Source organism: Pectinophora gossypiella, chromosome 7 (genome assembly GCF_024362695.1).
Source record: "Pectinophora gossypiella chromosome 7, ilPecGoss1.1, whole genome shotgun sequence".
NCBI classification, from domain to species: Eukaryota; Metazoa; Arthropoda; class Insecta; order Lepidoptera; family Gelechiidae; genus Pectinophora; species Pectinophora gossypiella.
Genome location: NC_065410.1, coordinates 1,049,601 through 1,062,449, shown reverse-complemented (window position 1 = coordinate 1,062,449; position 12,849 = coordinate 1,049,601).

Sequence of the window (12,849 nt, the reverse complement as noted above, 5' to 3'; positions counted from 1 at the left end):
AACATCTTTGAATACAGATATAAGTTTTGGATACTAAAAACTGGAGGGTAACATAAACGTTTTAACAGTAACAAATTCAAAATATTTATTTCAGAAACTAGTCAATATTTTGTATAAAACTTATCCTAGTATCAGTAACAGATTCGAAAGACGACAACTTTGAAATAAACTACACGAGGCCGGCCCGAATCACCGAAGCCGCGGGCAGCTATGTAACAGCGTGCAATCGCATCCAGCGGTTCAGCAGCGGCGATTCGTACAGGTCCACCAAATGCGCTCATGATGGTGTTGGGGCTGGCACGCGCACGGCGCAACAGACATACATACGTACATATTGCATGTTGCAAACGTGTTACATTACTTCCGTCAGGTCGGTTGCTCAGAGAGTCAATCGGTTTGACACAGAAGTCCGAGAAGGTTGTATAAATGTGAGAAACGGCCAAGCCCTATATTTTGCCTAACGTGTAGAGTTTGTGAACTTATAGTTTGTATAATTAGGATGTGTAGATTTAGAAACTTGGCGCTACATGGGATCTGATGACTTTTTGACATTGTGATTGATATGATCTCGTCTTGGCAACATTTTTACATGAAAATGTTTTTGTTGGGATACATATTAGGATCATGCCTATTTACTGTTGGGGTAGGCAAACACCACGCATAGAACGGTAACATTCCGCCCGCACCAATTCGTATCGGCCGCCGATTTCACCCCCTCAGTGTCTTACTTCAGTCTTAAATGGCTGTACACCGCTTCGGCAGCCATATGTATTTATTTATTTATTTATTTTTACAGTTTTACATTTAGTATACTTTAGAATCAAATCACGTCCAAAATACGGTAACATGGACTAATTTTGTTAAAACCCATTTTAAACCTTACTTACAACCAAGGTTGTTCAGAATGGAAACTTATCCCGGCGAAATTAATTCCATACTTCCAAACCAGTTCAGAAATACCATCTCGCTTCTAAACGGCAGGTGAAATGTCCCGCCATTAGACAAAACGCGATTTCATGTCGAAATTATGCAAAAACCGCACGGAATTATGTCAAAGTACAGGTTTCGAAGTTACCGAGATATTAAACTGAGGACCTCAATGCTTGTATATTGTTTCGTTCCTCGACAGTGGAATGAAATACCTATTGCTTGATCAAGTTGAAACCAGAGAAACGCTGGTTTGAACACCAGTAGGGTAAGGTGGTGCAAGAGTGCGCAGGCGATAAGAGTGCGCATATGGCTCTGTGCAAAAACTGAAAGATATTTGCTGCTAATTTCAATCATGTTTTGAACACCTACTATGCCGGTTTACGCTCCCCAAAAATAATCGCGATTGAGTGAAAACTGTGTCTCTCAGGTAAGCCAGAAGTTTTTTAATGCTTTTTATGTTAAATATCAACTATTTCAATGTGTGATTGTTTCAAAAAACAACCCACTACAAGTATTTGATTACAATTATTAAACAACCTAACCTGTCAACTTGCAGCTCGAAAGAAATAATTATAATCGCTGCGCAGAGATGGTGCTAGTAAAGTCATTACTGCGATTTGAGAAAAAATGTAAGAGTGCGCACTACGAGGATGTGTAAGATGGCGCGTGCGTACTCTTACACTACGGTGGATATTTTAGTGATTTCTATTTTTTATGCAATTTTTATTGACTTGCAGCATTACCAGAAGATAAAGGAAAACTGACCGACAAAATTGACCACTTTCGTTATTAGAAAGAAGAAGCTCGTAAACGCGTCAATGGAGGTGAAGTAAGAGATCGGTTGCTAAATCTCTTGGAATTGCGGTATCTACTTTAAGAAAGAGGTTGCTCAGAACTTCAATTGCAACCAAATCAGGAAGATATGATCTTACATTTCCGATAAAAGTAGAACAAAATACCAAAAAAGCCTCGATTAGATTTTAAGACGCCTAAAAAGCCTAAGAATGCTCCCAAAATAAAAAAGTGGAAATCTGGAGGGTGCGACGTAATATATAAAAAACCTATTGATGAAGACTGGATTGAGTGCTCCGGATGCAAAAACTGGTGGCATGAAAAATGTACAGCGTATACAGGCGTAGGAGCTTACATATGTGACTTTTGCGTGGACAAATAAACTGCGCACTCTTATCCGTCTCATAGCGCACTCTTACACACACCTGAGTGTAAGAGTGCGCAAATCTCATTTTGTGATTTAATTGAAATACGTCCAAAGATAATTATTATAGATGAAAATAATATATTCCAAATAATAGTCTATTAGTTACTGTATAATATTTAATAGAGTTGATTTTCCTAATTGCTTTTGTTTTATTTTTAGAACTAATTGAACTTTAAGTGCGCACTCCTGCACCACCTTACCCTACCGGACTTGCACCAATGAGTTATTAATTTATCTCAAGTGCAGTTTTTACTAACACACTTGGCTAGTCGATTATACCTCTAGACAACGATACGGCTCACCACGTGTCACGTTGGTCTAACAGAAACCTCGGTGAAGTGTAGGTACTTAATTCATCTTGCGTTTGATGTACCTCTGACTACCCCAATTAGGGTATAGTAATTCTTCATCATCATCAGCCCATTAAAGTCCCCACTGCTGGGGCACGGGCCTTCCCTATGGTTGGATAAAGAGATCGGGCCTTAAACCATCACGCAGGCCCGGTGCGGATTGATGGTTATTGACGACTGCTAATGCAGCCGGGACCAACGGCTTAACGTGCCTTCCGAAGCACGGAGGAGATCGAGATGAAAACAAGAGCCACATATCATGAGTTGGTGTGAAGTAGCCTCGTAGGTACCGGGTGGCTATTGCCTTTTTATACATTCGGCACGGCTGGCGGTGAGAAGCGGTCTACGCTTGAATTTTGATGACCAACGGCTTAACGTGCCTTCCGAAGCACGGAGGGGATCGAGATGAAAACTTTTTTTTTGTGGTCTCTCATGTGCGCCACCGAGCTCCTCAGGGTATAGTAATTAGCTTATGTTATTTTATGGCTCTGCCCACCCCATTACGGATTACGGGCGTGGATATATGTGTGTATTATTGGGAATAAACAATTTTTGATTTACATGCAGTGCAATATAAGATTACTCACTTTATTTACGGTTACTCACTCTCATATAATGTCACTCATTGGCTTATAGTAGGTAACTAACTTTTGTTACAAGTAAATAGTTACTATTTGACGTACCTATTATATTATTATATCTTCAACCGATAAAAAAGGTAATACGATACCCGCCCACATAAATATGTAATAAAAAGGATCAAAATAAAAAGGAAGGTCGGACGTGACCTGAAGCCCCAAGAAAGGCTCCATAGAAAATCCCATAAAAATACCATAAATCTGAAGAGTTAAAAATTCATTAGGCCCATCTTTAACCTTCCACGGGTGCAACTCCAGCTCTTTGCTTTAAATAATTAAGTACAAATTATATAGTACAATGATAATAAATTTAAATTACTACTGGAGTACTTGTGAGTTCTCCCCTCTCTCTTGGGAGGGTTACGTAGTGATGTACCTAAATACACTCGTGTACATAATACATATACGAACTATGACTTATTTCGAAGCGTTAGTAAGTGATAAATAAATAAGATCCGAATACATACAATTGCTTCGTTGTATTACCTATTTACCACATTCTCAGCGGTGATAACATACTAAAATAGAATCTTGACTATTTTCGGATGATCAGTAACGCTAGCATGCGCAAGGTGATAACATTTTGTCACGGTCATTTTATCGATTCTGACGATTGAATTATGTCGTTTTGTCGATTGGAGCATTATGTGAATCCAAATAAGTTAATGCTGTTCTGTCAAAATACGAACAAAATCACGTCGCACACATGTTAGAGGAAAAAACAAACTTATCGATTCCGACAAAATTGATAATTTTATCACGTTGCGTAAAAAAATCGATTACTTACTTATGTTTATTTTTGGTTTGTAACGCTCCTAATCCTGTTTTCGTAAATACCTTATTACTCGAATCTAGTACAAATAGTCTATTTTTAGTACAAATAATTTATTAAGACCAATCAACGTTTTATTCGTCAAGATACGAAAACCAAAAGCCAAGTTACGTCACTGGCGTCGAGTCAAAGGCAGGACTGCAAGTAATAACAATAAGTTGATGAAATTTATGCTCTTCGTAATAGCATGGACTTTCGGCGGCCACTCGTATTATATGGGACCGTTATTTACAATGGACCAAAAACTTCGTCCTATTTTTTCTTTTCGTTCCACTGGCCCAGTTGGAGATTTTATTGTCGTAGTGTCATGATTCTGACGGCCAGGTACTCATTCAAGCGTTTTGTTGTGCTCAGATACAAATGGATTTGCGATATGGACTCCAATGATAATTGCCCATCGATTGTCTGAAAGTAAGATGCACGCTTCGAAAGGCGTTACAGCGTTGGTCCCGGTTACTACTTACTGATGTAAGTACGTAGTCGTTACATGAGCCATGTCAGGGTCATTTGGCAACTCAATAATAACCCTGACACCACAGTTGCTGAGATTTGTAATCCACTTCAAACCCATATGCTAGAAAAATTCAATGCCAGAGGTGTCTGAAATTCACAATTCTTCCGCGTCGTACGTCGTTTAGTACATTTAAATACAAAATCTATTTGTTTTTCTATAAATAGTTCATTTAGATATGCTATAGGTTTATACGATTTGTTACGTTTTACATGATTCCTATCACAGAACAAAAACAGGTCGATTTTTGCACAGTGAAATTACGCGCCGAATTCTTCTGATGACGTTATCAGCACTTTGTAGGATACGTCCCGCATCCATGTTTTTATGCCTATTTCCAATACTGCGGGCTTGTGGAAGCGTTGAACATGCAGCCGAGGCCAACGGTTTAACATGCCTTCCGAAACATGGAATCGAAGACGATTCCAGTTAGAAGATCTTTCTTTTTCGGAAAACTGGGGTTGATCAGCCTGCCTAACCAAATAATTGATATGACAAAGTTATAACCCTGCTGTAGAACGTTGGGGTCACAAATGTGGACATCTAGATTGAGCTAACTTCTTATCGTGTGGGTTGTGAGGTGGAATACCAACCTCATCAACCCTGGTGTCAGGATTATGATTGAGCCGCCAAAGGCTCATATACCGATTACTCGCTAAGTAACTCGTAAGTAGTAACCGGGACCAACGGCTTAACGTGCCTTTCGAAGCACGGATGATCTTACTTTTGGACAATCAGGTGATCAGCTTGTAATGTCCTAATCAAACTAGGGAACCCAAAGTGATATTTGTGATATGTCCCCACCGGGATTCGAACCCGGGACCTCCGGATCGTGAGCCCAACGCTAAACCACTGGACCATGGAGGCCGATGTCCAAACGATACCCACACAATTCCCCCGACACGTGTCAGACACATAAATAAGCAGAGATATTGTTTTGTTTATAAAACAAGAGCCACATATCATGAGTTGGTGTGAAGTAGCCTCGTAGGTACCGGGTGGCTATTGCCTTTTTATACATTCGGCACGGCTGGCGGTGAGAAGCGGTCTACGCTTGAATTGTGGGGATGTAGTCGGTGCCGCCGCGGACCGGGCCGCAGGAAGATTACCAGGAACAAACGGCGTGGAATACCATGACTGCAACGTTCCTGGATACAGCAAGATGGAGTCACTGTATCGGGGTACTGCAGGTCACAATAGATCTGTCAAGGTCGCAGTGACCTCGCGGGCTGCGTTCGGTCCGGCCCTCACAATCGGGGTACTGCTCCTGTTAAGCGTCATGACGTCATAAACCGATAACATCTATTTATTTATTTATTTTTATTTATAAAAAAAGGTACATACAACATTACAGTGTAATCCAATGCGCTGTATGACGAGAAAAAAAGACAATATAAAAACTAATATAACACAAAAAATAAACAATGAATGAAAAAAGAAACAAAAAGAAAAATAAGACTATGAACATGAAAAACAATAAAAAAATAAAAAATTACAATTTCAAAATTAAAAGGTAAACTATCACAAAAAAAAAAAATAAAAAAAAATCTATGTCTTCTTCTTGTTGTTTCGATGGCATTCAGATGTTTTCAGCCCAGTATTTTGCTACTCGGACAGCATTTTCGGTGGCATTCATCAGCTCCTCTCGCGTACAGGTATCAGGGAACATCTATGTGATGTCTCAGTGTATGTGACGTAAGTACTTCTTCAAGTGCCGTCTCCATCCCAACGACGTTTTGTCCATATGTCGTTCAATCTTCAGTCATGTGAATTAGTTGATCTGTGCTGTCTAGAATTTATAATGTTGTGGTTAGAAAGAACAAGAAAATCTCTTAGTCGACTTGAACAATGCTTTTTTTTTGACGTGATGTAGAAATAGAAATACTCTTTCGTATAATAGATTTGTCGCATATGACATTAGCTATGGGATAACAAAAAAAAAATAAGAGAAGAGAGGCCTTTGCCCTGCAGTGGGACATTGAGGGCTATTAATAATAATAATAATAATAATGGGATAACAAGCAACATACATATATCTTAAGTAATATCGAAGCCGCGTTTATTATAATTATTCTTAGTTCTCATTTTTTCTCTTAGGTCTTTGAACCAGTATGAAACTTAACAAAAATAACGTTGCGGTCAAAACCATTTAGCGTTTTCGTCCGAAACAGTAATCCGTATATTCCTCTATCCCTATCTCGACTCCGCGTGAAAAACGCTCCGTGATTTATGTGACCAGACGCGGCTATCTCAGATAAATTATAGTCCTCACATCGTAGATGCATACATGCGAAAAAGTGAGAAATGCGAACATGCGAACCACTTTCCTTTATTCGCGTTTCGCCATCGTTTTTTTGCCCAATGCGGTAGTTTTTCCGCTGTCATGTCTGGCATGCGGGAGATGTTTGGGTAAAGGTCAGTTTTGGACGGACTCCAACTTTCTGTTTCAAGGTAATTTATCTTGCTCTAAAATTCTCTTGGAGTAAGTGGTTGGTTGGATCAAAGTGTGCTTGAAGTAACTATTTACTTCTTGGATAAGACTGAACATTGTAAGACTCGGGCTTAGATAATGTGCTTACGGTTTTATGTTGTATTTATTATTTAAAGTCACGTCAACAATACGAGCACACAAATTACGCATATTTATATTAAATAATTGTAGTTACAAAAGTATAAATTATCTTATTATAAATAAATTATCTTTATCTTTATTACCCATCCTGTATTGGGCTAGTTTCCCCTTCGCGGGTTGGACGGTCAGACAAGCAGTCGTTTCTGTAAAAAACCAGACCTGTCAAATCTTCAGGTTAGGTATGCGGACACCGTGGAAACGGAATAACGTCTAAGTATGTGTATCGTTATTTAGAGATTTATTTATTTAATTAATATCATGACAATACAGTAAGGAAAGTTTTTAAAAAAATAATACATACTTACCTTTAAATCAAATCTGAAAAGTTTCTCAAACTACTCGTATTTGTTTTTCATTACTAAGTAAGCCTGTCAATTTCTTAAAATACTAGTTATTGTTACCATGTGTTTCTGTGACAGGCCGTAGTTTCCAACTAGTCAAATTAGTTACTTTTTACTAAATGTCAAAACACGAAATTAGTATGGAATTTGTATGAAAAATCATACAAAAACGTGACAAAATGTCGCACTTTTTATTAAATTTTCCTTGATTAAAATTCAAATATAAGTTAAATTAAAAAAAACGCCTTTTGGTCACCTTTAGATCTGTCTTTATTGAGTCATCAGAAACTACCTAATTCTTATTCGTTAAATATATTACATGGTTTGTTTTTTATTCGTTTTTTCGAATTCTAAAACACGCTCGTCTCGGCTTGACAAGAATCGCGGGTTTATGTCCCGTCCGAGTCAGATTTTTTCTATTTAATTTTCTCTTTGTGAGTAATTATTGTGACTTCTCAATTAGTTCCATTTAATATCCATGGACATTTTTTTAAACCTGGAATTTTACTATTTGTTTTGTAAAAAGAAAAAAAATGCGAAAAGAAATTATGCTTGAATGGACTTACTACTCAAAACGGTGATTCGCGGTAAGGTAAGGTGAAAAATGACTTCATTTGGACTTTATTATTTATTGTATTGTCGATGGCTTTTTATCCGATGGTGTGCTTTGTCAAATTACGTTCAGAGGTATTATGAATTTGTGATTTTCAATGTATATTAGTAGGGTATTATTTCGATTTTAAGTAAGATGCTCCTTCATTTTGAATTAATTAAAGATGATAGGATTATAAGCTTCTTGCTTAAAATTACATTTTTAATAGTTACATACATACAAATAACTTGACTTAACTTGGAACAGCTTGGTGGAGTATGCTCCATACCCCCTCCGGTTGATTGAGGGGAGGCCAGCTGTGCCCAGCAGTGGGACGTATATAGGCTGTTTATGTTATGTTTTATGTACTTACAAATAATATATGGACTATGTCCCTCCCTACTCGATCGTGAGTTCAATATTTAAGACAACAGGCCTGAGGGTGCCCAGGTCGGCGCGAACCTCGGATTAGGGCGTTGTCTGAGAGGAAAAATATTTGAAAGAATTAATCGACCCTAGTAGGTCGATAGTTTAACATATTTATAGTTACACTATCTTTGCACATTGTACCGGTACGGTACCGTTACGAGCCGGCATTATTAGTAGCGGTTCGAGGTTAGAGCACATAATACCGTTTAGATTACGACTTGTTCCGGTGTATTCAACGTATAACGTTAATACGTTACTGGAATTATGACTGCCTTCAAAGTCCGTCGGTCCTTCAAAATTTCTCGTGTCGGAATATTCATGAAATGTCGGTGTTTTTTTTTTTATTATTTTCAGCTCCATATTTTTGCGATTTAGACTGAGAATGATGCTCTGAGTCCCGCGGCAAAGTTTTCGTTACGATGTCCTGTATATCGAAGGTTTCCCATGTTGTAACTTGTTAACTATGTGATACACATTTCAAGTGCTACCCCGGGGTAATCTATAAGTAATAGCCTTAGCCTTATACTATATCAGCTGTTGATTACCTGAATAATACTTACAGATTTTTTTGTATGTATTTATATATGTTTTAATATGTAAGTATGTATTTATTAATTTATGTTTATCTAATTTATGTATTTAATGTTAGTAGGTTTTTGTTTCCTATTTGTAAGTATTTATTTTATACAAGATGTTGCACCCGCGTCCCGCACCAAATTGTACTATATCTTTCGTCCATGTGTGTACAACTTGTTTTGTATTGTAACAATAAATAAATAAATAATTGCTATTAGTTACGTAATATAATAGCCGGACAGCGCATCGAATCTCATTTGGCAATCAGTGTTTAACAACTATACCTACTACCAGTTAATCCGTTTAAGTAGAATTTTTGACATTATGCGCTTTTGTCATTCTGCGCCTTTGACATTGTGCGCTTTTGACAATATGCGCTTTTGACATTCTGCTCTTTTGACAATTTGCTACCACTTGACATTTCGCTCTTTTGACCTTATGCTTCAAAACGTACTAAGTCGTATCTTATATTTTCTGTCTCGATAATATTTCTTAACTAAGTTCAGAACTTTAGAAAAAAAAAACGATTTTCTTCTTGACTGTGCGATCTGTTTGAGAAAGCTGAAAGTTTTTTTATAAAAGTTTCTGAACAGATATTATTCGCTTTAATTTACATTACTTGTAACTCACAAAAAAGGAGTTATATAAGAGCATGCATATTCCATAAACTGATATTTATATCTATCCGCCATAAATGTTTGTATCCTAATGTTATATAACAAAGCTTTTATTTGATTCTTCTCTGGTGTTGGTTGTGGGGTCATTGACCAATTTCATCTAAGTACACTAGTGTCTGGATGAGTATTGAGCCGCCAAAGCACCTGACATGGCTCATGGTATTGGTATTAGGACTCGCAGGCGTTTTCCAGAAGTCGACCTATTTTGCGTGATACCTGAAACGGCTGAATTACTCCATCACTAATTTAAGAGCCACACTCTTGTTGGTGTAGCATTCTCCATGCTACTTTTTACGTAAAAATAGGGCAGTGCTTTCCCTCTTGCCTTCCGCCCCGCAGTACCCTGTCTGACGAGATTGAGATGGCGCCCAGAGTAGTCTATTTCAAAGCCGTACTAGGCCTCCTGTCCTCCACCTCTGAATAGTACTGACAGTTACTGCTGTAATTACTCCAGCCAGCCTAATTTGCCAGGGACATCGAACAAGCCTCTGATGTTGCTGACCACTTCAGGGAGGCACCCCGTCAGGTCAAGGTGCCTGGGTGGGTACTTGACGACTCCTGCTTGCTCCAGTAGCACGTGGGCCGCTTTCTCCTCCGCCTGCATGCAGACTCTGCACAGGGGGCTGTCTGGGACACCTAGTGTAAATAGATGTTTGTTATAAATAGGTGCAGTGTTGTGAAATAAACATTTATCTCTCTCTCTCTCTCTCTCTTGTTGCAAACACCGTGACCAGTTATAACAGCTGTTACCTGTCTAAGTTGAGACCTCTTCAAAAAGTCTTGGAGAGACTGCTATTGATGTTGGATAGTGCCATCTTAGACATGCCTTATGTAGCGACTACAAAGTAATATTCTATTACCTGTGATGTCTTTTAGATTGGTTTGTTTTGCGATGTTCGATGTTTTTATGATACTTAAGAAGAAAGCAACATAAAACGACAATTTCCTTTCCACTCTTACCAATTCACAATATTATCTACAACAAATAAACAGATCTTCAAAGCCGTATTACAGCAGCGTGGTAGAGTATGCTTCACATTCCGTCTGGTTGGTTGAGCGGTGGCCTTGTGCCAAAATTTTAACTCTAGCATACGTAACCAACTTAAAATACACATTTTTTTAGAAAAAAAAAAGAATGTATTTCAAATATGATATTCAGAATTTTGCCAAATATTCGCAATTTGAACTAAAACTATTACGGGAACTAGTCGTAACTAAAAACTATCTGAAAATCTCTAATAACAGAACGGATGCAGTTCCGCTTTATAACAAACTTTAACAATTGGACACACTATCGTTTTCATACTTACCTCGTTCTGGAACGTTCTAGATACCTGAGAATTATGTACAACTTTCATGGCAAAAAGTTTCAACGATGTCGAGTTGTCGCTAACTATTTAGAAACATACGGGGGGACGAGAAGAACGGACCGGTCTTGAATGACTATTTACAGTGAGGTCACACCCTGGATACTCCATAAAAAAAACTTATTTTTACCGTGAGTGCGAGCAAAATAGAAAGAAAGAAAGATAGAAACATTTATTACTTCCTGACACCACAGACACGAATATCAATATCAATACACAAAAAAAACACCAAGAACAAAAATTATTAAAAAAATAATAATTATAAAACAAATAATAATAATAATAGTAAGTGTACATAAATGCAACGCACTGGACGGTCCGATCACCTGCGGTGGCGCCCGGAATACAAAGACCTTGCTCAACATAAGTCCAGGGCGTGCGGCGAAAATAGACAGAAAACGAAAATATAGACAGTCTGTACCGTCTCACTCTTTAACGAATTACGGCCATTTAAGGCTAAAGGTCGGTGACCGATATAAACGGAAAACAAGATGTTTTCCTTGAGAAAGACAACGAGAGTTAAGGTTTCTTCCAACTACTCATAGGCTACCATGACTAGGCTACCGCGGCCGCCGCTTGTCTGCTCGCAATGCGGGCCCCTATTTTCCTAAACTTTTTTATGTTAGAGCGAGCCGTATTCCATTAACTTCTGTGCACTCCACCTCTCTCTACCGATACTTTCTTCTTAATTTGTCACGAACCCTGAAATAAAAGTTGTGACGTTAACAAAGCTTTGTTTTCGTGATATATTCATTACTTACGCGTACGTTCCCCGCTTAAATGGATTTGGGAAGTTGCTTCTAACAAAGTTACATGCTGTTGTAGCGTTTTTTTTGTTGTTTTTGTAGATTTGTATGTTGTAAGGAAAAGGACACTTTTCTGTTTCAAATTTGCAAGACATTTCTAGCTTTTCATCCTCCCGACGATCCAATTACTCTAGCCAAAGAGGTGGCCAATCAGCTCGCGACAACAAACACTTCAGAATCCGATTTTCTCATTTAGCGCTTATCGCTATCGACCCACTAGGAACGATAAATTCTTTCAAATATTATTCTCTCAGACGACACCCTAGGCCGACGTTCGCCCCAACTGGACACCCTCAAGCCTGTTGTCTTAAAATTTTGTACCGGGTGAGAGCCTTCAGCGCTCATCATTTGTCTGGCCAAGTAGTTAATGTCATTTGTTGCAAATCTACAATGAATCACGTCAAAAAAAAAGCTATCCAACCATATATCTGCTTAGAGACACTTTAAGCATAGTAAACTATTTGTAATAGGTCGTACGTAATTAAATGTTAAGTTCGTCAGACGTATCTGTGAAGACTGTGAGTGTTGTGTGTCAGCATTGCAAGATGAACCGAGTATCCATACCTCACCTCACCTTTTTTCATTCTTTCGCAAAATATTCCTCATTTTACCCGCAATGTAAAGATAAGCTTGAAGAATTCAGTAAGTTTCTGCCATGCAAGCTGAGACCGCTTATTAAGTTAAGTTTAGTAGAGACGTTCCAAGAAAGTCTTTCTTATATATTATATTTTTATCAAGATTATATTTTTTTTAGAGAGATATAAAGTGTACTTACTTCTTGGTGTGACGCTTTTGATTTAGTTAGGAAGATGTCGGCTTTATTCGTAAAGCCGCCAGACTAGGGATTGGATAGGACATGTTGGTCGCATACGCTCTGAGCGGTGGGCACGTGTCGTCACGAATTGGATGCCTCATGACGTGTACTGGCGTCGTGGTAGACTTTGAAAGA